This window comes from Eschrichtius robustus, chromosome 21 (assembly GCF_028021215.1).
Source record: "Eschrichtius robustus isolate mEscRob2 chromosome 21, mEscRob2.pri, whole genome shotgun sequence".
NCBI lineage: Eukaryota > Metazoa > Chordata > Mammalia > Artiodactyla > Eschrichtiidae > Eschrichtius > Eschrichtius robustus.
This window is the reverse complement of record NC_090844.1, coordinates 30313803-30339861: the sequence shown is the minus strand read 5'-3', so window position 1 is coordinate 30339861 and position 26059 is coordinate 30313803. Positions and strand designations below refer to the sequence as shown.

At 50.8% G+C, this 26059-nt stretch overlaps 1 pseudogene; it reads left to right on the top strand.

The window, feature by feature from the left end:
• Positions 1-858: 858 nt before the first annotated feature.
• Positions 859-18930, top strand: LOC137755877 (dipeptidase 2-like; annotated as a pseudogene).
• The last annotated feature ends 7129 nt before the right edge of the window (positions 18931-26059 follow it).

The window sequence follows — 26059 nt, the reverse complement described above, 5'->3', positions numbered from 1 at the left end:
CTGATGGTGCACCCCGAGGGAGCTCAGGATGAGAAAGCACAGGATACTGGCCCACATAGCTGAGGTGCATATCAAAGGAAGGATTTCAGTGAGCCCAGACTTTTGCATCTTCCCATACACAGAAAAACACTAAAAATTCATTAACTCGAGATGTCTGGTTTTCTTTAATTAACAGGAATCTTTCGATGTTCCGATTACCTGGTCTTTGTTGCAAAAACTCCTATAGTTGATGGCTCCTCCCTCTCCTTTTTGGATCAATCCCTCAGAGAGAGCTGAGAGGCTGTGCCCCAGGCTTAAGTCCTCAGTTTTGCCCACCAAATAAAACATATTTCTCAACTTTGAGGTTGCACATTTTTTCAGTCAACATAATATATATGTTAAATATACATATATAGAATATATATACACAAATATACATATCTATTAGTGTAGGGGGTAAAAACATGGACTTTTCCTTGTTACTTAACCACTCTGAACCTCAGTTTCCTTTTCAGCAAAATAGACATATTAACAGGTCCTAAATCACAGTGTTGTCAGAAGGGCTAAACACACATAAAGCATGTACCCACTGTCTGGCAAACAGTAGGAGCTCAACAAATGTTGTCCAATGGCAAGGCAGCCCTCAAGATACCAGCGGTCAGTAAGTGGTGGGTATTATGATTATTGTTCATTTCTTTCAGGGGCAATCTGGAAGCCCAGAGGCAGAGGTTTGGAGGAATTTTAGGGGTCCACGCAATACACCCAGGTGGGAACAACACAGATCCCCTGAGTGGGGTTCAGGGAGCACCTCAGCAGCCCTGGCCCTTCCTGTTCTCTCAGTTGGGAGGGTCTCAGTGCTGGGCTTTGTATTTTCAAAAGATGGCCCGGGCCTTCTTCAGAGAAGAGGAGGTGACAGACAGCATGATGATGGCTGATGAAGGTGTGGGATGATGAGCGGAGAGTCAGCTTGTACCAGAAACATCAACACTCAACCAATGCCTGGCTCTACTTCCTCACCTGTTTATTGATGGCTAGGCTTTATCTAGTTTCAGGACTAGAGTAAAACACAAGGATTCGAAATAGAGTCACAGCTGTAGAAAACAAACTTATGGTTACCAGGGGGGGAAAGTGGGGAGGGGAGAGGGATAAATTGGGAGATTGGGATTGACATATACACAACACTACCTATAAACTAGATTACTAATCAGGACCTACTGTATAGCACAGGGAACTCTACTCAGTACTCTGTAATGACCTGTATGGGAAAATAATCTAAAAAAGAGTGGATTATATGTATATGTATAACTGATTCACTTTGCTGTACACCCGGAACTAACACAACATTGTAAATCAACTATACGCCAATAAAAATTAAAAAAAACACACACAAGGATTCTCCAAAGATCTTATGTTTGGACCTGATTCCTAGATCTTCTTCTGGGTATTGGGGGTGGGAGGAGAGAGAGTAAAGGAAACAGTGGGGTGGGGCGGGGGGACATGCATAGGGAAATGAGCGCTTCATGGTGGAAGCACTGAAGCACCACAAAAGGAGTTCCATCGATCCTGGAGAAATCCCCTCAAGTCCCCTCCAGGAAAACTTCAAAACTCAGGACTGTCGATTCAGCGTATCTGGAAAAAACAGAGCAGATGGACGTCAGGACCCCGTTGGGATCCTGCAGCTCCATTGCTGCGGCCCCAGTAGTTTTGAGGGCAAACAGCTCACTCCAGAGTATTGATCCAGCCACAGCAAGGTGCAATCTGCTTAAAAAAAAAAAAAGAAGTCTGTTTGAGAAATAGACCCACAGACACAGAAAACAAAATTCCGGTTACCAAAGGGGAAAGGGTGAGGGGAGGGATAAATTAGGAGTGTGGGATTAACAGAGACACACAGATATATGATATATGTAAAATAGATGAACAACAGGGTCCTACTGTAGAGCACAGTATTACTGTGCTCAATATTACTCAATATCTTGCAATAAACGATAATGAAAAAGAATCTGGAAAAGAATATATATATGTATGTATGTATACGTATGTACGTGTGTATGCATAACTGAATCACTTTGCTGTACACCTGAAACCACCAACAATGTAAATCAACCATTCTTCAGTTCAAAAAAATTTAAAATAATTTAAAAATAATTTTAAAGTCTGTGTATGTACAGCAACCCTACCCCGTCAAGCCGGGAAGACGAACAGCAGTTAAGTGTAGCCAGAGGCAACCCACCACATTGTCCCCAGCACGCAACTCCAGACACGGTCAGAAGCCTTTTACTGCCTGAGAGTTTTAGCACATGAGGGGGAAGCTTTTCAACTCAATTAGCATTCAATGGTCCTGATGCTCAATCACAGGGATCAGCTGTGAAGTTACTAAAGCCATTACCAGGGGCTGGAGTCGCCAGTTGAGTTTGAAACGTCAGTGGCTTTCCCCTGACACCACCTCCCCTCTTCCCACTGTCCCTCCCAATCAGAAGTCCTGATAATTTGGTAACCTTTCACAACAGCAGGGAGTCATCCTTCAGTCTTGGGATCAGGGACTTTGAAATACCCAAGGAGTCAATTACAGCTTGGCTCTGTCCCTGGGGAAAGAAAGCAGCATCCGAGAGGTGGAAGGAATTGGGGTCCTGGGCAACGCGGGCGTGTGAGTTCCGAGGCGCCTTCTCCCGGATGGTGCCTGCATCCCACCAAAGCTTCCGAGGAGACCACAGCCTGTAGGGGTAGAAAGAAGAGCCTGGGAAGACCCAGCTCAAGGTTGCTCTAAGCAAAAGAGAATATGAATGGAGAGTTGTCTCGAATTAGAGGAGGATTGCAGGAATGTAACCCTTTGTATTCTAAAGATCTGACAGTGAATTGGTAGGTAGGTAGGACCTTGGCTAGTTGTTAATCAATACCCATTGGTCCTTTCTCTTTGCTGCATCCAGATTCCCTTCGACAGCCCCCTTGCCTCTGGGTGGGGCCCTGGGACGAGCCCTGACCAGTGGACCATGCGCAGAAGTGGCTCTGTCCTCTCTGGGCAGAAGAGGCCAAGAGCGTGCGTGCCTTCTCCAAGCTCCCTGCTTCCAGCGCGGGGCTCTGAGGACCTGAGGAAGGTGACGCCACAATGTTGAAGGACCCTGAGTCCCTCACATCTGCAAAGAACAGAGTCTCCCACTCCAACCCTAGCCAGTAAATCGAGCAAGAAATAAAGCTTGAACCTGTATGGATGAAGAATGTCGCCTGCCCTATCAGTCAACAGAGTGTTGCAGCCATCAAGCCATCATCAGCCATGGCAGCCATCCCCGATGGTGCACCCGGAGGGGATTCAGGATGGAGAAAAGCAGGATGCTGGCTCTAGATAGTTCAAATGCACATCAAAGGAAGGATTCCAATGAGCCCAGACTACTGCCTCTTCCCATACATAGAAAAAAGTTAAATTCATTAACTTGAGATGTCTGGTTTTTCTTTAATTAACAGTAATCTTTTGATGTTCCAACTACCTGGTTGTTTTGGCGTTTTATGTTTTGTTTTGTTTTGTTTTGTTTTTGCAAAACTCCTATATGTCCTGGTTCCTCCCTTCCCTCTTCAGCGCAATCTCTCAGAGCGATCTGACACTTCCTCCCGGGCTTAAGTCCTCAGCAAGTCCACCAAAAAAAAGATGATTCTCAACTTTTAGTTGTGCATTTTTTTCAGTCAACACCTGCTAAGCCACTGAGGTTTTAGGTTGTTTGTTAGTACAGCTACCATCCATTATCCTGACTGACAAAATGACATAATCAGAATTACAAACAAAAATATCCATCATATATATATAGATATATAGATAGATATTTATAAACAACAAAATAACTGAATTAACTGTCCAAAAAAGGGAGCTGGTTAAATAAAGGATGGTACACGATACAGCCATTAAGACACGTCTTTAAAATGATGCTAATGACATGGGGATACGATAAAAAGTGAACTTATTGTTTTTTATACTGCAGAGTAGTAACCAAAAAGTAATTGTAAAATAATTTAAGTACTTTGCTTAGAGTCTGTGAAGGGGATTTATGGATCACAGATTTTTTTCTTTTAATTCTCCCTTTCCCGTCTTACCACAGCACTTGCTCCCACACTTCCTTCTTCAAATACTCTTGCACAAAATCCCCACCACTAGCCTACTTACCTCTAGCCTCCCCTTCCTTTTTTCCCCGATACTGTACCCCCAAAACTAAAGGACAGTCCACCATGCAGAAAAGGAAGAATAGGTGGAAGGAGGGCGAGACTGCTAACAGTCACACATCAACAACGCTCACCCAGAACCTCTGGCAAAAGGAACTTCATTTTTCTACATCTTTCCAGAATCAGAATCTTGCTCACCTCTGGCCCAGGCTCAAAGGGAGCTCTTGTCATCAGAGAAAAATTAAGGAGTTCTCCACTGCCTGTGAAAGTAACTGAGGATGCTTTCTGCTACATTGCAGGCACGGAGAGAGAGCATGTTTAGCTTAGTCAAGGCCTCTTTCATGACATGGAAAGAAAAGAGGTCAAAGTTACATTAAAATGAAGAATCAAAGAGTTCTTTGATTTTCGAAAGAAATCATTAATTGCATGACTTTTGATCAGACTGCATGTCTTATCAAATCTGGAGCTCATACTTGCACGTGGATGAATAATACAAGAGTCCCCACAAGATCCCTCTTCCTCTGCAGCCCCATGTTTTTCTCCCTTTGGCTGGTGACAGTGGTTTTTTTCCTCTATGTGAGTTGGATGGGTTGGGAATGTGTCACTTTGAAAAGAAGATGCCCTAACACCTGTCCATAAAAAAGGCAGAGTTCTGGTTACCTCAGCCCTCCCATCCATTCTGGGCACCCACTCAGGGCTCCAAAATGATCTTGTTGGCTGGGCCTTCACAGTAGATAGGTGTGAATTAAATGACGAAGCTCTGGGCTGCGTCAGACAGAGGGGGCAAATCATAGTGTCTGATAGGACAGGTATTTTGCCTGTTTTTAAATTTCTACACAATGGGGGATCCTTTCCTAGGCTGACCCATCTGGAAGTTGCTTCCCCCCCCCCCCCAGGTATCAAATTTAGCCTCAACAGAACATGGGCCCTCAGAGATGCCACAAACATAGAGACCCCAGAATGAGAAAAAGGAGAGCGCTGTAAACCTGGATCTCAAGGAGGACAGAAACAGGCATTTTGCAGACAGCATGAAAGGAAAGCACAGAAAATGACTCCACTTAAAACAGAATTTTCAGCTACAACAGCTCCGGGGACTTGAATTCTCTCCAGTTAGTAAATACATAGTTTGCACCATCTTACCACAGAATAATCTGAGATAAGACGAGAGACAGGGTACTAAAGATCGACAAAACCTAGATTTTGAGTGAGGAGGACTCTGAAATGGCAAGAATAGAGACATTTGCACTCAATACAAAAAGCTGAGAGTTTTGTCCACCCTTGTGAGGAAGGTGAGTATTAAGAGCCTCAGTAAAGGGGCTTCCTTGGTGGCGCAGTGGTTGAGAATCTGCCTGCCAATGCAGGGGACACGGGTTCGAGCCCTGGTCTGGGAAGATCCCACATGCCGCGGAGCAACTGGGCCCGTGAGCCACAACTACTGAGCCTGAGCATCTGGAGCCTCTGCTCCGCAACAATAGAGGCCGCGATAGTGACAGGCCCGCGCACCGCGATGAAGAGTGGCCCCCACTCGCCGCAACCGGAGAAAGCCCTCACACAGAAACGAAGACCCAACACAGGCAAAAATAAAAATAATAAATAAATAATAAATAAAAAATTAAAAAAAAAAAACCAAAAACATAAAATCTGGAAAAAAGCTGAACACCTATATACCCACTGCAGACTTTACAATTAGTATTTTGAAAAAAAAAAAAAAAAAAGAATCTCAGTAAAAATGAGTTAGAGTCTTCAATTAATCCTTTTCTTAGTAAAATTGGAGGGAGATAAACAACCTTAGTAATCGTTACGGATAATATCCGGACTATGGGTGTGTCATTGGCAATGATATTATAACCATTCCTGGAGTATTACAATGGGCTGGTCATTGTCAAGGGCACTTTCAAATATTGTGCTGCTCTGCCCGAGCGCACTGCAGTGTAGATGTGATGAGTCCCACTTCACAGAACATAAACTGAGACTCAGAGAGGATATATGATGCTTTATAACACCAAATACAGAAAAATTTAAAGAAAAAAATGTCCCGTAGTCAAATCAGTACTGTTATTTTAATCACTTTTTCTGCACTTGTATTATTAAAATTTTAACAAAATGAAATACTCCATCTAGTATTTTGTGCCCTGTTTTTACACTACATCTTCCCACCATTAAATATTCTTGGAGAAAATCATTTTTAATGAATGAACTGTTTTCCATCCTTTTTTTTAAAAAAAAAGTCTTTATTGGAGTATAATTGCTTTACAATGGTGTGTTAGTTTCTGCTTTATAACAAAGTGAATCAGCTATACATACACATATATCCCCATATCTCCTCCCTCTTGCGTCTCCCTCCCACCCTCCCTATCCCACCCCTCTAGGTGGTCACAAAGCACCGAGCTGATCTCCCTGTGCTACGCGGCTGCTTCCCACTAGCTACCTATTTTACATTTGGTAGTATATATAAGTCCATGCCACTCTCTCACTTCGTCCCAGCTTCCCCTTCCCCTTCCCCGTGTCCTCAAGTCCATTTTCTACGTCTGCGTCTTTATTTTCCATTCTTAAGTTGGGCCATCAGTTATTTAACCAACCCCCTATTGTGGGATTTTTAGGTAGCTTCTAATATTTTGCCTATTACACTACTGGCTGAGATGAATATTCTTGAACTTAGGTCTTATACATAAATTTGACTTTCACCTTAGGATAAGATCCTAAAAGCAAAATTACTGGCGCAAAGTGTATGAACATTTTAAGGCTGTTGATACACAAATTGCCAAATTACCCTCCAGAGGGTTCGCACCCATTTCCATCCCCATTAGCAGCAATAGATGAAAACGGCCTTTTCCTTACATCCTTAGCAGCAAATTTTGTGCATTCTTAAAACTTTCTACCAATTAGATGAGCAAAAAAAAAAAAAAAAAAATAGATTTATAACTTGCATTTCTTTGTTAGGTAGTGAAGTTGAACATCTTTCCATATTTATTGGGGATAAGCTTCTGTTCTATTGTGAATGCCCTATCGCATCTTCTGCCCGTGTATCTATCACTGTGTTGGGAGATGCTGGGATGCAGAACCTTCTTCGGTGCCTGGTGTGGTTCTGCTCCTGCAGACACAGAGTCCTCTCTCAGTGGAAGATGGCTGCTCCTTAGCACTGAGAAAAGTCAGCACCCCTACAGCCTGCCATGGGCCTGGAAGTGATGTCTCAGTGGCTCTGGAGGAATTACATTCAGGTCCCTGGATTTAGCAACTCACCAGCAACCAGAACTGGTACTTCAGACCTAAATGACTCTTCAGTGTATCAGTTCTCATGAACTTGACCTTCTTCCCACCTTTCACCCAGTGACTGAATCAGGCCAAGCTGCGGTGGAGACACAGCTTCGTCTCTCTTCTCCCGGGAGTGGGACTGAAAAGCCAGTACAGAGCAGATCATCCCTGCACACACTCGCTGGGTGACCCAGGGGCACAGCAGGAGGAAAGAAGGGTGATCATCCTCACCCTTCTTGGAGGGTGGCGCCACGTTCCAAAAACAGATGCAGTAAGCACGAACCACACAACAACCCAGATGAACTTGAACTCAGCAGTTGGAATGAATACCCCCTCCTTTCTGCAAGTCACTGCTCACCCTGTGCCTCTCTTCATTGGTGAGTGGTTCCTTCTGGCTTGAAATCACTACTGGTGACTTACCACTGCTGGTGCTTTACATTGTTGTTTCCCCCACGAGAATGTCAAGTTCAGGGCATCCAGTTCCTCCGCGTGAAATCCTTTGTAGTTGCTATGAGTGAACGGATGAGTGAGTGATAAATGAACAAAACAATTTTTCCCTAGCACTTCCATGCTGTTTCTAAATGACAGATTTCCACAGCTCCCTCCCCCATACAACCACAGACTCTTTGAAGACATTTCTCTCTCTCCCCACCTGCCTGGCACAAAGGGGGATAAATGCTAATCGAGGGAATCAATGAACCAAACCTTATCTGGACCACAATAACGCCTACTTGAGCTCATCTTTCTTTCTTTTTTTTGATGTTTTAGTTTAAATTTTATTTCCTGTCCCCAAACATCCATTAAGCGCCCAGGAGAAGGAAAAGGGGATGTGACTAGCAATAGAGAGAAATGTTCTTCACAACAATGGCCATGGCAAGCTTAGGCACTTTTGGTGAAATCTCTCTGGGAAGTACTGGCAGAGGAATAAAAGGCAAACTGACACAGAAGTATTGCTTGGTGTGCATTTCCAGGCTCTGCCTTCTTTCTCATCTCTTGGTGGCAGGAGGAGGAAGAGGAGAAAAGGTTAAACTTTTTTATAAACTGGCAGAATAACCTTATCACATCCTCTCACTATCTCTGCATAGGTTCTAGTCTCTGCAGCATTATATAAGCTTTGCCCAAAGTAATGAACAGTTGAAAGTCAAATGTAATACTTCACCAAACAACTTAAAAATGCTTGCACACCGGAAAGGATTAAGTTGCAGAGAACACAAATGGACCCAGAGCAACCTTTGCCCAAAGAGAATATTGTGCTAAATGTACAGCCATAGCTCTTTTCCATATGAAGGAGCAGTCAGAAGGATAAAAGAACTTGGTCAAAATCACACAAGTAAGTAGGACGGAATCTGGTCTCTCCGTCCCAAGGGTTGTGTTCTTTAACCACCAGGCTAGCTTTTCTCAAATCTGATTCATGCATAGAATGACTCTACACCTCTGTTTGCCTTGAATATTCCCTGTTTATACGTATGCCTGCTGCAGTTTTTCACATTGCCCACTTTGACTCCCAAAAGCAACCGAGAATACACAATAATTTGGTCTCTCTATCCATGGACCACTGTGGTGGGACTGCCCAGGAAGCTTATTAAAAGTGCAGCTTCCTGAGCCCTACTCCAGATCTAGATAAGTTTTCTGAGGGTTGGCTCAAGAATCCAGGTACAAGTCTTTTGAAGTGGTTTTGTGGAACCCCCCAGGTGAGTCTCTCGCTCTCTTAAGTTAATAAGCCATTTATTCTGCCTCCCGCAGATGCCCAGCCAGGTCCTGTTAAGGTAGGAGTCCCCGCACCACATCAGAGGGATACTCCCAGCCAAGTCATCTCTGGAGCCTTGGAGAATCTGGATGGTCTCGTGCTGGCCCACCTGCCATGACAAACCTCCTCCAGAGCATTCCCCTTCCCATTTTACCTTCTACCACTCCCAAAGGCAGTCTGCTCCAATGAGGCCTGACTTCGTCTGTCCTGACGTGCACCCGCTGATTCAAGCAGTTTAGGAATACAAGGTGCTGTGGTTCTCAACCAGGGGGGCCCAACCTCTAAAATAGTAGTCCAAGCAGTCTCTACCTCCTGGGCACATCCCCTCTGCAACAGCCCCAGTAAACGAATGTCCCATCCTTGCTTTTTCAAGGTCGGCAACAGGGAGTCCCCTCCTAAAGAAGGTTCTCTCGCATTGCCACACTCTCAAAGGCTGCCCCCAGTGTGCTTCCTTCCTGTGGGCCTGATAAGGCTAAGGGCAGAGTTGTCTCTTTCCTTCTCTGAGTCGGACCAAATCGTCTTAGTAACACCTCTTCACAGTGGTGACCCTGTGTTTCACGGGGGCTGCTGCTGAGCCTTTATCTCATCCTTTCATGGTGGAGAGAGGGAGGATTATAATGATTTTTACTTCTAGGGGAGAGGGGAATGTAATGATTATGTTGTCATTTTGTATTATGTCCTTTGGTCATGAACTTGTTTTGAATTTCATATGAAAATGGGCCCACCATTCCCACTTTGTGAGGTCATTCAGCACCCTCATTTTGCACCTTTAACATCTCTCTCAGTATCACTTGGAAATGTTTGAAATGGCATGAGCTTGTCCTCACATTCCTATCAGCTGTAAATCCGGATCCCCAACATGAACCTAACCATTGAGCAGAACACCTCTCCACTGCCTGTGTAACACTGGCTAGGCCCCGTCACCTCTTGGTTTTCTTCAGTCCTCCGTTGTGAAAATGTGAGGGTTCTATGAATTTATATTTGGGGCAGGACAAGGTCGAGGAGAGTGTGTCTTTGCTTTTATTCTTCCAAACTGGAATGTCTTCCCTCTCTTCCCCATGGGTCCAAATCTCCCTTGTCCTTCAGGCCCACTGCCAAGGAGCCTTCCCTGATTCCCCAGTCCACACAAATCTCTGCCTCTTAGGGTCAGTGCCATACAACCTAGCTGTCTCTTACGTTAATCTTGCCTCTCAAGCCAATCTCAGAATGTGGGTCTCTCTTGCCCTCCTGAGGCCCCTGAGGCTGTGCCAGCCCACCGGCATGCCCCACGTGGTGTGTCTGCTAGACTAGGGCATGGGTGGGGAGGCCCAGGTGTGAGGGGCCAGGCAGAGTACCTCTGCTCTCCCCCTGCTCTCCTCCACAAAACACTTTTAGAGCCAGTGTCCCTTCTCTAGGGACTCATAGAGGCGATGGGCCAAGGCTGTGTTTTGGATGTCAAGTAGATTAAAGGTCTTCAGCCAGAAACTGGGAGAGACATGAGAGGGAAATTCTGGCAGGAGACTGTGTACAGCAGAAGTGACTAATCAGTTCTGATTTTCTTTGCAGCAGCAGTTCCTTTGGCCACGCCAGCAAAGGTGGAAGCAGAGAAGCCAGTCCCCGGACGTGCTCCCAAGAGAAAGCACGCTCCGGAAGAGTCAGACGAAGACCTGGGTTGCCCCAGACCCAAAATCCGGCGGTCGGAGCATGGTGCCAGGAGGTAGACCCCACAGAATCTTGCTGGCTGAGCCATTCTGAAGAGAGGGCCATGGTGTAACTGCCTAAGGCAGCGAATGCCTCTTCCTGCAGTGACCCACCCCGTCCCCCCACTGCCCACTGCCACAGATCACAACCTGCGTCGTTCTGTGTGAGCCTTCCTCAGCCAGGAGCCTCCTTCCACACTAAATGGCCATTAGCAAGGAGCCTCAGAAACTGACGTTTGAAATGAGAGTCTGCCCTGAACATCCCAGGGCTGAAGCTGGCCTGGAGGAAAACGTGACGTTCCTCTGCTCAATCCTCAGGGGCCCCTTTGTCAGCTGAAGACAGAAAAGTCTGCACTCTGCGAGCCGAGGAGGATGCAGGAGCAGAGACAGGGTGCAGAGAAGCCTTAGCAGTCTACCACATGGGCTCCTGCTCTGAGCCATTGTCAGCGGCCACCACCACAAACCAGGGGGGAGCTGGGTTTTTTGAAACTGAAAGCAGCAATCTGTGGCTTCCCAAAGAGCCTCCTGCCTGGGGTCTCAGGAGGCAAGATAGAGAGACCCAGGAAGACCTGCTCCCTGAAGCAAGAACAGGATGGAGAGTCAAGCAGCACGCACCCTGCCCCGAGGTTCACATGCTCCTTTATTCCCAGCCCTTTCTGTCCCCAGGGGGGTCCCTTACTGCTCAATGTTTTTCTGTAACAGATTTCTAGGGTCGCCAGTGCTCACACTTAGGTCACTACCCCTGTGCTAGGCACTCCTGCTACCCAGGAAAGCTTCCAAAGGTGGAACAGCTCCAGGGGGTGCCAGGGATCAGAGCAAAACCTTGAGAGGCTGGGGATGAAGGAGTTTGGGCACAGTCCCTAAAGCATCTCAGTGGTTGAGCTTCTGTGAGAAGGCACATCCCCTCTAGGTGTGTGTGTGTGTGTGTGTGTGTGTGTCTCTGTGTGTTGGGGGAGGGGGTCCCCAGATGAGGCAGCTAAGGGGAGGGCCTGAGGCTGGCAATGGGGAATGGCGTGCGGCCTCTGAGCAAGCACAGGCACTTAGCCCTTGAGGTTTCTGGGAAAGCTAGAACCACAAGGGCCACTAGATAAGGCAAGTGTAGCAGCAGAACCCAAGTGTCAGGTCTTTCCTCAGAACCTATACTTGTCCACGAGGCCAGGCCTTCCATGCTGAGGTAGGAGGGATCCTGGCCAGAAGGTCGGCCAGCAGCTCTGGGAGGAAGGTTGCTGCGATGGGGGCTCTGCTGCCATGGAAATGACTTCATTTCCTTCCACTCAAATAGCCTACTGACTGGGTTCCTGCTCTGTTGAGGAAAAGGGTCGTTGACTCTCCCCAGAAGGTGTTCAGTTCACATCCCAAAAGTCCCTCTCTTCAGGCCCTGGGGAGGTGTAGCAGCTCCTGAGGGCGCTCTTTCCTGAGGCTGGCTGACAGAAGTGGGGGGGGGGGGTTCCTGAGAGTTCCCGGGTGCTGGTTGAAGTCCCCAGAGAATGGTCATGCAGGCTGGGGAGTCAAGTAGGTGGAGAGAGAAGGTTGGGGGCAGAGGGCCCGTTCCTGTATCCAGAGCTCACAAGGTTACCCCCCCCATTTCCAGAAACTCTCTCTTCCCCCACACCAGCCCACATGGCCCCGTACCGGGACACCGGGAGCCCAGAGCACCTGTGGCCGCAGAGACGCTCGCACGCAGCCCTCGGAGTGCGCGGGGCCGGCTGCAGGCAGATGGGGACAAGGTGTGCTCCCGGGAGGCCTGGGGCTGAAGGTGGCCCTCTGAGAGAAGCAGCCCAGCTTGGCCAGGAAGGTGAGAGGCGGGGGAGAGCAACCTAGGGCGCCCCCTCGGAGCAGCGGGAGTGGGAAGAGGCGCAGGGGCGGAGGGAACCCGCGACGGGAGGCGAGTGGGCTCTCAGCAGAGGCCAGCTTAGCCCGCGGGAGCTGCCTCTGCGCAGGGGGCGGGAGGGCAGTGCCGCCCCGGGGCTGCCGGACTTCTCGGATCGCGGCTCTCCGCACATGGCTCGCAGGGCCCTGTGACTCTGTATCCCCTCCCTCACCCCGCCCCCCTCGCGAGGCCGCGCCGCTGGGTGGCCTGTGTCGACGGGCAGAACCCCATCGCCCGCCCCTCTCAGACCCGCCTCTGCCCACCTGCCTGGCCCTGCGCAGCTTGCGGCCCGGGGGCCTCGAAGGTCCCCGCGCGCTCCGCCAGCGGCCTCTGCTGCGTCTGCTGCTGCTGCTGTGTCTGCTGCTGCGGCCGGGAACCCGCGTCCAGACCACGCCGGGCACCTCCAGCACCCCAAGTCCGCGGGAGCGCACGCGGGCCCTGAGGTGGGACTTCCCGCTTGTGGACGGGGGGCTGCAGTGTGTGCGGGCTGGTGGGGGCCGGTGGGGGCCTAGCCTGGCCCTGGGCAGGGGAGGAGGTCCGGAGCATGCAGAGCTAGTGGGGAGGCTCCCTCACACCACCCCTGGATGTCCTCTCCATCATCTATGGATGCCCTTCCCCTTCTCTGTCATCCCCTCCCTGGTGGGAAGCCCTCAGCCCAGGCCTCAGCTGCTCCTAGTATAGTCTGTGTGACAGTGTGAGGTGGGGGACCCCCCGGCTGGCCCAGGCCAGGCAATGCGTCCTGCCTGATCCCAAGACCTAAGGAGCCCACCCATTTGCCTTGACCTCCCTGAAGCCACAACGACATGCCCCTGGTCCTGAGGCAGTTTTACCACAATGGGATACAGGATGTTAATCTGTGCAATTTCAGCCATGGCCAGACCAGCTTGGACAGGCTGAAAGACGGTCTCGTGGGTGCCCAGGTACCAAAGGGACACACAAGGCGCCACCATGGCTGCTGGGGAATGTGGGGCAGTTTGGGGGCCTCAGAGACCACAGGTTAGTCACATTGGAACTAAGTTACCATAGTGGCCTAGAAAGTGCCATGCCATGGATGCTGGGGGCTACAGGCGTCACAGTGAGCCAACCTGACGGGCATCCAAGTACCACAGAAACAGCAACGCATTCCATGTGACTTCTGGGCACAGTGAGTGCTGTGCCAGCTGAGGAGGCTATGAGAAGCCCAAGGAGTTCCAAAGCCCAAACCAAGCCCTGGCCTTCCCTCAGTTCTGCTCACCGTACGTCCCATGCCAGACCCACGAACGGGATGCTGTGCGCCTCACCCTGGAGCAAATCGACCTCATCCGCCTCATGTGTGCCTCCTATTCTGAGCTGGAGCTTGTGACCTCAGTTAAAGGTAGACGGGGGACTTCCCTGGTAGTACAGAGGTTAAGACTCCACGCTTCCACGGCAGGGGGCTCGGGTTTGAGCCCCGGTGGGGGAACTAAGAGCCCTCATGCTGCGCGGCACGGCCAAAAACAAAACAAAAAGGTTAAACAGACTGGTGGTGGTAGGTGCTACAGACTTCAGTAAGCTACCCCTGCCTCTGAAAATGATCATCTGATCTACCTGCCCCCCAGCTCTCAACAATACCCGGAAGTTGGCTTGCCTCATTGGTGTGGAGGGCGGCCACTCACTGGACAGTAGCCTCTCCATCTTGCATACCTTCTGTGCGCTGGGTGTGCACTACGTGACACTCACCCACACCTGGAACACGCCCTGGTGAGCGCAGTGCAGATGGTAAGGGCCCAGTGAGGCAGGGATCTGCCCAAGATTACGCTGGGGCCCAAAGCAAGTTTACCCCTGGGATCCGGCCCTGAACCTGGGGTGGGGAGGGGAATGGAGGTTTGCAGAACAAGACTGAATCCCCAGAAGGGCCCTCCTACTGCCAGGCACAGCCCAGTTTGGGTCCCTCCTCTCGCACCAGGGAGTTGCAGGTGTAGACGGTTCGACAGAACCTCTTTCTAGGCTCTTGTAGCCAAGTCATGGCCACCAGTCAGACTGCCTCCTGGCCATCCTGCAGGGCACAGAGCTCAGCAAAGGGTATCCACCCCTTCTACAGCAATGTCAGTCGGCTGACCGGCTTGGGCGAGGTAAGGACCCGGGTTCCATACCCTGCCCCACATGAATGTACAGCCCCGCCTGTTCCCTACAGATAAATGCACACAAGGTAAATGCAGCCCTGATGCCCTCTCCCCATCCTGTCCCTGCAGAGGGTGGTGGCAGAAATGAACCTCCTGGGCATGATGGGGGACTTGTCCCACGTCTCGATGCTGTGGCACGGCGAGCCCTAGAAGTGTCACAGGCACCTGTCATCTTCTCCCACTCAGCTGCCCGGGGTGTGTGCAAGAACACTCGGAATGTTCCTGATGATATCCTGCAGCTTCTGGTGAGAGACTGCCCTGGCCCTCAAACCTAAAGCAAGAGGTTCAAACCGGGAGCCCTTGAACCTGAGCCTCTTCTCCCTCAATTTCCTCACACCCCAGGTTAAATATCTTCTGCCCCCAAAACCCACGGTCCACAGCCCCTGAACTCTTGAGCCCTAGGTGGGGGTCTAGGTGGTAAGATACTCCTCCAAACCCGGCAACCCAGGGCCAAGACACCACCCAGACCAGGGCTGCGGCTCCTCCATTCACACAAACCCAGAGAGGAGACGACTCTGACCTCAACACCTTCCTCACAGGGGCCGAGAGCGTGAACAGGCAGGTGGCGTGCTGGGGGCCAAGCTGACTGTCCACCGGTCCGCCCCTGCAGAAGAAGAACGGTGGCATCGTGATGGTTCCCTTGTCCGTGCGGGTGCTGCAGTGCAACCCGTTAGCCAACGTGCCTACTGTGGCAGGTGAGCCTCACCCTGGGCTCTCTGAAAACTCTGATTTGGAGCTGAAGCTGGGTCCAAACTTGGGGAGGACTTCAGAAGAGCCGCAGTGGTTTGACCCACCTGTTGGCAATAGGTACAGCTCCCAAAAACCCAATATTGGACGGTACACAGCACCTTGGTGCCATGTGGAACTGGAGCCACTGAATCAAAACTGCGATACTGATGGGTATCAGGGAGGCTGTCAGACACAGAGCCCAGGTGCTGCCCATCTGTGCCTCTGCAGGGGCTCCTAAAGCGCACTGCCTCTACCTCTGGCCAAGGGACTGGACAGCTCCTTAGGTCTCTGGGGTCTTCATCAGTTGTACTCTTGTTCCTCTCTCTTCCTCCACACCCGGGGAAAGGAGCCCCCACAGGTTCTCAAGGAGACTGGGAGGCAGGGTGAATCTTGGGTGGGAAATGGCCCAAACAGGGGGCTCTGGGGTCCACTCCAAATCTGAAGTCCAGTCTAGAGCCAGCTGGGATCACTTCAGATCAAACCTCAGGGCCCTCGAGTTGGTACTCTCGGTGCCAGGCCATGAAGGAACTGGCCGGTTTGGCCTACAGGCTGCAAAAAGGGGAATCAACAGAGGCCAGTCATCACCCCCACCCCTGCCCTGGAAGCCCCACACTGCTGACTCCCCATTCTTCAGATCACTTCGACCACATCAGGGCAGTCACTGGATGCAAGTTCATCGGGATTGGCGGAGGTTATGACGGGGCTGGCCGGTGAGTGCTTCCCCGTGGCTTATCTCGGGCTGGCTGGGCAGCAGTGGGGCTTTCACAGCGACCGTGCCCACCACACTGTGGTCCTCATGGCCTTGACCATAGCCTCAGGTGTGCTGGCCCAACTGGTATCTCCCCTCTCCCAGGGTCTGCTTCCTGGGCTCTCCTGTCTGTTTGGCCCTACTCTAGGTCATCATATTTGTCTAAAACACCACACAGCGCTCACCTGCCCAGCATCTGTGCCCATCCAGTGCCAGCAGACCCACGGCCTCTGAGCAGACTCTTAGCAAGGTCTGGGCTGGGCTGACCATCTTCTCTGCCTGCAGCTCGGTCTGTGCATGCAGGGGGCTCAACCCAGTTCTTAAAAAGCTTTTCTTCTCTTTATAAATGGAGGCAAAAATTGCATTCAGTGAAAGGCATAGATCTTAACAGTACAATTCAATGACTTTTGACGAATAGTCGAGGCGCTTTTGGGGCCTTCCTCTGAAGGCTGAAGAGCAGGAGTGAATCATTTACTCTCTCCAAGTCTCCATTTTCCATATCTGACCAGGGCTGGGGTTCAGTGGACCCTGGACACATAGGACTTTGGTTCTGACTCAGGACCAGGGAACAGGTCTGAGGCCCAATAGCTGGCTGGCTGGCGGCCACACAGGTTCCCGCAGGGGCTGGAGGACGTGTCCATATACCCGGTACTGATAGAGGAGTTGCTGAGGCGTGGCTGGAGTGAGGAAGAGCTCTGGGGTGTGCTTCGAGGAAACGTGCGGCGGGTCTTCAGACAGGTGGAACAGGTATGCTGGGCTGGGCAAAAGAGTAGCTTTGAGCAGGTGGTCTGAGCAGGTGTACGTGGGGGTGCTGTGAGAGGTGCTGCCCGCTGACTTCTGCCTCCAGGTACGGGAGGAGAACGAGGGACAGAGTCCCTTGGAGGATGAGTTCCCAGATGAGCAGCTGGGCAGCTCTTGCCGCTCCGTCCTCCCACGTCTGCATCAGAGAGAGGATCTGGTTCCAGACCAGAAACTAACCAGAGCTGCGGTTCGTGGGAATCCCATTTTGTCACCTAAGTGGTCATTCTCAAAATCTTGCCCCCACATGGGCCCAGGCCTCACAGTTATTGCTGCCTTCCCAGTCCTCATTGTCTGGCTCTGGTGATCCAGTTAATCCTGCCAGATGTCACTTTGGCAGCCACAGATACCCCACAAAGTTTCCTTGCATGCGAGCACAAACATTTCCTATGTATTATTCTTTTCTGACAATTCTTTCAATGTATCCCTTCTGGCTTTGTGCAAAGCGATTCTTTGCCTTGTACACGGGGACCACATCTGGGAAAACATCGCCGCACCCTCATAAGTTACAGGGGGAGACCCGAACTGGCCAAGCCATGACAGGAGCTCGCCGCTGCTGAGCTCTACAGATCCCGCTCCTTCCACACAGTTCGCCAGTTCCGCGGCGAGCTCATCTTTCTTGATGTTCTTCCCTTAGGAGACGTGTACAACGCAGCAGGATTCTCAACCCGTTCCCCGTGGTCACTTGTGCTAGATGGAGCTTTGCAGTGTTCTGTGCCGGCCGTGGGCCGCTGCTGGAACACTGTGTGACAACTGCCTGCACAGGACTTCGGGGATAATGAAATGTCTGTCTTCCCAGCCTGACGCTGCTGAAAACCACGCTTCCCAGAGAAGGAGAGAGATCCAGCTGTTCCACACCTGCATACACATTTGTTGACATGTGCAGGTGACAGCAGGCTCTAGCAGGACCCACATCAGCCTGAATTCAAGAACTCGGGTGCCAGCCCTTGACAGCAGCTGAAGGGGGGTTTACAAGAGATGCAACCTCGAACCATACCCTAGGCTGAACCAGAGATGCTGTTGGAAGAAATAGGCCGTTGTGCCACTTTCACGAAGAGTTTGGCCACGAGAAAAGTCCCCCAGAGCCTAGCACTGTGGGAGAGGCCTCACCCACAGAGCAGGGCAAGTGTCCCAGGCAGGGTGCCCCGCGCCCAGCACCCCGCCAACCCAGCAGGAAGGTGCCCCCCCTACGCCCCAGACAACGAGAGCTTTCCCTTCCTGAATAATTGAGCTTCTCATCCAAAAGAGGTTCTCTTCCCACCCAAACATTAGAGCTTCTAAATATTTCAGGATCCCTGGGTTGTAGAGGGTCACTCGCCGTGCCCTTTGGATAAATGAAGCCAACGTCAGCTGCTTCTGGGCTGGCCTTGAACAAAACCATCAAGATGGAAAATCTCTGCTCCTGCCCTTCCTCCCGTCACCCCCCGTCAAGCCTTTCCTGCTGCATGCAATGACCCGGCTCTTTTGTGAGCAGGTGAAGAACACCCACTGTGCGTGCAGTTCTGTGGTCCCTGCAGAGATGAGGTGGGTGCGGGGGACCCTCAACCATGCTGGCCTCTGCTGCCATCCCCAGGGCCCTTGATACGGGCTTCAGCACAGCACAGCCAGCCTCAGGAGGCCTGTGGGACCACTGGGGCCCTGGCGGCGATCCCCTGGATGTTCCTGGGAACGCTCCCACGACTCCAAGGAGAGCCCTGCCAGCACCCAACTCCACCAAGCTGGCACTCCTTACCTTTTCCGGATTCCGTTCGCAGCCCCCTCCTCATACGCATTCTCAAAGCTTCCAAGGGGGGGTGACCCCACTTCTCTGCTACAACTCCACCCTGAAGGCAGCCCCCGCCTGACAGCACCGCCCGCCCCCCCGGCAGGGCAGCCCTGAGTAGCTGCCCCTCCACGTGGACTGTCCGTTCCCAGGTCCCACGCCAGCCCGCCGAGGGGTGGAGACTCCAGGAGAGCCACTGTCCGCTCGCACTGCCCCAGCATCACCACCGCCACTTGCATCCACTCTACACTTTCCCCCTGTGTGCTTCCCCACCCCGGTCCCCTGCGTGGGTCCCCCGCTGCGCGTACACAAGCCTGTGCAGAGACAGAGCACATCCACCAAGTCTGAGCCTCGCCGCTGACGTCTGTGCTTGGAGAGGCTGCAGGAAGCTTCTCCCCAGTCGGCTTCACCGCAGGGTCCTGGTACCCAGTCTGCCTCCATCAGGGAGGTGATGGGACCCCACGGAAGGACGCCCAGAAGCGCTCCCGGCCTGCGGGGTCTGGGGCTGTTAAGCTCTCTAATGCTGGGTCCTTCGGAGATGAAGTCTTCAGTCACCTGCCTGGGCACCCCATCCCCTCTGAAGATACAAACTAAACCTCCTCCAGGGTCTTGGCCTGGAGGGAGGAGCCGCCCAGGGTCAAAGCCCACCCCTCTCTCTTCCCACCTCTAGACCTGTGGGAAGGGCTCAGGCTAAACTCCCGGTGCCTCTTCTCTCAAACCCTCAAGTGATAAGAGAAGACGTATGTCTGTCCACCTTGCAGGGTCCTTACTCCGCCTGCCAGTAGGTGACATGGTCCTGGAGGTTCTTCTTAAACTGCCAGTCTCACTGTCTTAGCCTCAGAGTTACACACGCCCAGGAAGGACCCCGGGTACACGGCGCCCCGTTACTCCCAACTCTACTCCTGAGCGTCAGGGTTAGCTGACAGCAGGGGACAACCCATTTCAGGGATTTCTCATTTCCAGGGGCTCTTGAATGCAGAAAGAGCCCTAAGAGTCAAAGGAATTTAGCTCCAGTGGTGAAGTTACAAGTCATCTGGCAAACACTTACAGCTGGAGGGCCAACTAAGCACCCCCTTAAATCTCACCACACAGACTCTGCTGATCCGGGCTGGCCCGTGTGGTTCTCCTAAGGTTGCTTGTGATATTGATCATCTTGCTGTACCTCCCAGTTAAAGACACAGCCTTAGGAAGACGGCTGGACCCAGACCATCAGGCAATCATATTTACCCATTGACCTACCCTCTTCCTCCCTCCTTCCTCCCTCGCTTTGGAAGCTTTAGCGAAACATATTTCACTTCCCACTTTAAAATGAAATCATTAGCCTCTAAATAATGAACCTTGCATGGATAGGAGGGCAGGCAGTCTGCACACACACCTGTGCTGGTCGATCTGCCCAGTGAAAGGGAGGAGCAGAGTATTCCCCAAGGGGCTTTCTCGGAGCTTCTGAGGCTGAAATTTCAGGGTTGACGGGGTGTACACGTTAGGAAGTGAGAGAGAGAGACTCCAGCTGCGGGGGAGGAGGGGAGAGACTCTCAGTGGTCTTCCTAGGTAGTGAGCTGTCGGAGCGAGTGGCATTCCTCCCCACCTCGCCCATGAAACTGTAAACACAGCACATGTCTCTGTGTCCTTTTCCTAACAATGAATTATTTTTTAAAATATTTTAACTTTGTGTGTTGTTGTACAGGAGGGTCACTGAGGGATATATTTGAGACTAGGACCCCTAACTCCATGAATAGCAAAGTTAATATCTGATGCAGCCAGGACGTTGCAAAGCCTCTTGGGACCCCAGGTACCCAGGACCGCTGTGCAAGGAAGAGCCAGCTGCCCACTCGCTGCTCATCCCCCTGCCGGCTCCCCTGTCAATTGCTTACGTAGCCTCCTGTCTGTATGTTCCCTGTTGCAGCTCACGGTGCTTGACTAACTGAGCCCGAAGCATTCAGAGCCTCTTCTGCTGGGTGCTCAGACCACTGATCCCAAGAGCTGCACCACCAAAACAGGATTCTAAGGGTCGACAAAATGGGAAATCTTGCAGTTTATCCTCTTTCTAAGGATCCACCGTACTTTTTGTTGGTAAAGCCTCTTAGATAACCTTTAAGAAAGACACCTGGGTTTTTTTCCAAACTCACTCAACTTTTCCCATAATGAAATTTTTATTAATATCCTGCAGACTTGTGCTTCACAAAAACACTCAGGAAGTCTTTTCCAGAAGCGTATAAGTCGTGTCGGCAACAGTAGTTCTGTGCAAATGCAGCAGTGAACTTTGCATGACTGTTTCAAGGATGTTTAATTAAAGCCAAAGGCATGATTCCTAAAATGCAATTCAGTGAAGATAATTATACAAGGAAAGAAACTAATATGGTTCAAGTAATTGGCCTTCTGGTAGACCAGTGAGAGGCATCTGCCTCAGAGTGCCTACAGGGGTGGATGGGGCGGGGGACCTTGGATGGTCACTCCTAAAGGGCACTCCTCTCCCAGACTTTGTAAGTACTAAACAGCCAACAATTCGAGGTTAGACTCTCAGAGGGAAATCAAAAGCACTGTTATCTTGCTTTAATAATTGAGGATAGGCTCTATATGCTTTGGAGACGAGAAAAGCAAATGGCAGAGATGCCATCCAAGTAGGAAACTTGATGAGCTAATCAGTATTCTCCCCTGAATGGAAGTCTCTATCCTCCTCCAGGACTGAGGCAGGGACGGACTTGCCTGAGGTCATATAGTGAGTTGGTAAGAGGAGAAAGTCACATCCAGTTCCCTAACTCTGTTCAGTGATTACTCACCCTACCAACAACCCAAAGACCTCAGCTCTTCTTGAATATTTTGAACTGAGTTGTGGGCTTGTAAGGTGCCCGGAAGTTTTTTATGGTTTTGTTTTATTTTTATTAAGTAGCTGGAAGTCTGAGACCACGGTTGATGCAGAACCAGAGGAAAGGGAAGGAAAAGAGGAAAAAGTAGGTGAAGTGCGTCCTCCTGAACTCGTGCTATTTTGTTTTCAAACTTCACTTCTCCGTACTCTGACCATGAAAATACCGATGGTCATGGTGATGGCAGTGGCTGTGATTTACTGAGCCCCCACTCTGTACTATGTCCCATCTTAAGCAGGCTCTCTTGATTCTGATGCTGGTTCTGTCTCATTTTTCTGACTTTTAAACCTTGGAATGTCCCACCCACTCCTCTTCTCCGTCCTCACTCACTCCCTCGATCTCATGCAGCCCCAAGATTTTTAATGAACTACACACTGATGATCGTATCCCAGCCCCGGCCTCTCCCAGGGCCCCAGATGTTCACACGCCTCTGTCTACCCATCACCTCCACTTGGGTACCCAACAGACAACTGCTTCTTAATGCGCCTGAAGCCAAATTCTTGGTTCCTGCACCCCACAACCAAAGGGTTCTCCTTTCACCCGGTTCTCCATTTCAATATGTGACAACTCCAGTTTACCCATCGTTCAGGACAAAATCTTTTTTTTTATTGCAAAATAGTTGTTTCTTTTTTTTTTTAATTTTTATTGGAGTAGAGTTGATTTACAATGTTGTGTTAGTTTCAGGTGTACAGCAAAGTGAATCAGTTATACAGATACATATATCTGCTCTTTTTAAGATTCTTTCCCCGTACAGGCCATTATAGAGTATTGAGTAGAGTTCCCTGTGCTATACAGTAGGTCCTTATTAGTTACCTAGTTTATACACAGTAGTGTGTATGTGTCAATCCCAATCTCAGGACACAATCTCGAGGTCTCTCTTTGTGTCTCACTATTCACCCAACCCATCCCGCATACTAGCTCATCCTACAGGTTCTACCTACAGAATATTTCCAGATTCTGACAATCATTTATCACCACAACCACTGCTGAAATCCAAGCTCTCTTCCTCTCTCACCTGGAGATGCAATCACTTCCGACCTGGTCTTTTGGCTTCTCCACTTACAGTGTTGTTGTTTTTTTTTTTATTGGAGTATAATTGCTTTACAATGTTGTGTTAGTTTCTGCTGTACAATGAAGTGAATCAGCTATAGGTATACATATATCCCCTCCCTCTTGGACCTCCCTCCTCCCCCCCATCCCACCCATGTAGGTCGTCACAGAGCACCGAGTTTACAGTCTTAAAATCTACTTTCCACTGAATAACCAGAGTGGTCCTTCTAAAACGTACATCAGGTCATTTCTCTGCTCCAGGCCACCAGTTGTTTCCCATCTCACTTAGAGCAACCCTGCAAGGCTGTACGATCCAACCAACCCCTGCTCGCACACACACACACACACACACACACCCTCTCTGCCCTCTTCTCCTTGACCCCCACTTTCCCACCCCGCCAGCCACACAGAGCTTCTTCATTCTCCTTGAACTTGCCAAGCACTCTCCCACTCCAGCACCTTTGAACTAGCTCTTTGCCGTACTTGGACATCTATATGGCACCTCATTTTCTTCCAGGTTCTGTTTAAGTATCATCTTACCAAAGATGCCTTCCTTGACTGTCCTTTAAGAAAAGTCATCCCCACATGCATACACTGTCTCCCCTACCCCTCACCCCGGCTTTATTTTTCTTCTAAGTATCATAACCACCTGAGACAGATGTCATTGCCGAGTTTTCCATCTTCCCGTGTTAGACTATTAACATCCGAAGAGGAGAGACTGTTCTGTTTACTGCTTGATTTCTAGCACCTAGAATACGCCGGAGTATGGATTTATATGTTTATATTATTTGTTAAATCAATGAGTGCAGGTACCGTGATCCAATTTTACAGATGAAGAAACAGAGACTCTTAGAAGCTGATAACCTGCCAAAGACCAGTAAGCGGTAAGTTCAACCAGTAAGTTCATCAGACACTGGAGTCTTTGCCTTGGTGTCCAGTCCCCTGTGGCGCCACCACGTCCATCACATTCACAACAATAAGGCAACTCCTTCTCCCGACCTCTCTTCTGCTGCTTCCGGGAAACAAACTGCTCTCGGGAGGTGTGGTGGGGAAATGCACAAACCAGCAACAGGCAGAGAGAAGTACAGGGTGTGTGCGGTTTTATTGGTGCCACACACCCGGCCTCTTCTGTCTCTTGTAATCGAGTTGCTGAAATGTGTACGGCTGGCCCAGATTCCAGGGCACCTACTCCAGAGGAAAAGCGGGGCTTCCAAAGGAGGCTGGAGATGCCCACAGCCACTTTGCTGAGCCTCACCACACGCACTGCTCAGGCTTCTGGATTAATCATGAGATATGGAAAAGAGCAGGAAATCTACCTCCGTAACTGAGCTCAGCTGGGTTCCTTAGGACATTTCCCGGCAGGCAGAGTGATCCCCGCTTTGCCAGTACTGCAGGCCCATCATTAAGCCCAAGATCCGCCATCCCCTCCTGGGAACAGAGTGCCTGACTCGCCCTCCCACCAAGACCTGCCGGGGGAGCCAGTGGACGCCCCTGACCCAGAGCTGCCAACAGATGCCACCGCCCACCTGACTGCCACAGGATGGGGCCGGGAGGGACAGGGCAGCTGGCCCCAGTCCGACTTCCCGCTCCCCCTCCCCCTCCCCGCCCCCAGCGCTGACTCCCCCCAGCTCTCCCCGGGAGCCGCAGCCCACATGCTCTGCAGGCGCTGGAGCAGGTCTCTCCCAGCTCCTGAATGTCAAGCTGTTCCCCTTGTACTCCGCCTCCCAGGCTTTTCCCTCAGGCCAAGGGAAGAAACCTCATCAGAAGAATATCAGTCTATTGACATGGGTCCCGACAGCCTTTCTGAACAGAATACCAACGCCTCAAGCCTGCTCTCTTGTCTCCGCCACCTCACACCCTAACTGCAACCTCGGGCTCTCTTCCCGGTTCTGTGGGCCCTGGGCTGGGCTCTGAGGCTTCAGGGTCTTTGCTCAGCCTGAGCTGAGAGGTGCAGGGGGTGGTGTGCAGTGGGGAGGGTGGGAGACAGGCAGAAATAAAGACTGAGAACTGGAGCCATGCGGGGATGAAGCCAGCAGCCTTGCTGCTGTTGCTACTTCAGAAACCTCACTTCTCCTCCCGCCTGTGACCCTTCCACATCCCAAGGACATGTGGCTTGGGAGTCTTGCTTCTTTCCATTTCACGGATTGATCTGGGAGCCCGAAGACAGGTTGACAGGCTGGGTTCAGCCACCTCGCTGCCGCTTCTGCTGCTGCTGCTGATGGTGACGATGGTGGTGCTGTTACAGCATCTCTTCTGGTACCTCCCCTTTCCTCCGTCAGCCACTTTCTACTTGTTGCCCTACTCACGAGCCCATGAGTTCCACATGAGTCCCTGGGATATTAGAAGTCATCACGTGTGTGGAGAGGAGCAATGAAGGGGCCATGGGGAGTGCAATCACAAAGGAGGGAAAGCCGAGTTCAGGAAAGATAAACAGATCTCTTTACTGCGGGACTTCTCAGAGCCTTTAATTTATGTGTTTAGATTGGGAATCCCCAGGAGGAAAATCAAGTAACAGTATTCTCTAACTTACTTTTTAAGAGAATGCAATTTTCAGGGCACTCAGCTTCGGACGAGGGCTTCAGAGACCTATTTTGTGAAATATCCCTGTTGGCATGAAACTTGGCCTGAGGTGTGGGGAGGAACTGGGAAGAGCAGACGCTGAGGTGGGACAGAGAGTCCCCCTTTCAGAGATGCAAGACGCCCCTGTCGGCACCGCTCAGCCCTGGGAGGACTTGCCATGTGTTTGGAAAGGAAGGACGGGGGTGTGTGTATGAGGTGGGCACCCAGAGAGGACGGGGCGGGGAGACGAGAGAAGGGGGGTGCTGGAGCCCTGGCGGAGACGGTCAGCTGCCTCCTGAGGTGTGCCTGACACCCCCGTGCTCTCCCTCCAGGCCTCAGCCTGTCAAGGAGAGGGGAGGGAGGAAATCCGAGGCTGGCTGAGGCTTTGCTCCCAAAGTTTAGGTTTTGTTTTTAATTCTGTAAAGTGAGTCAATGGAACTGAAGCATTTCCATGCATTTCGGTTTATTTTAACCAGTATTTATTGAATGCCTAGGATGGGGCTGGCTAAGTCAGGGGCTGTGAGGAATGACAGTGTGAAGCCCAGCTGCCACTTTTAAAGAGTTGGTAGCATTACTGGAGTGACAAGACCACACCAGCGAACGATTAGGGAACAAGAGAAGACAATGAAGACCAAAAGGAGAAGCGCCAGCATGGCCAGGAGGGTAGGGCTGTGCACAGGGAGACAGATGGCAGGGAGCCTGGGAGGGTTTCCATCTACAAAGACACAAGGACGGGGGGGC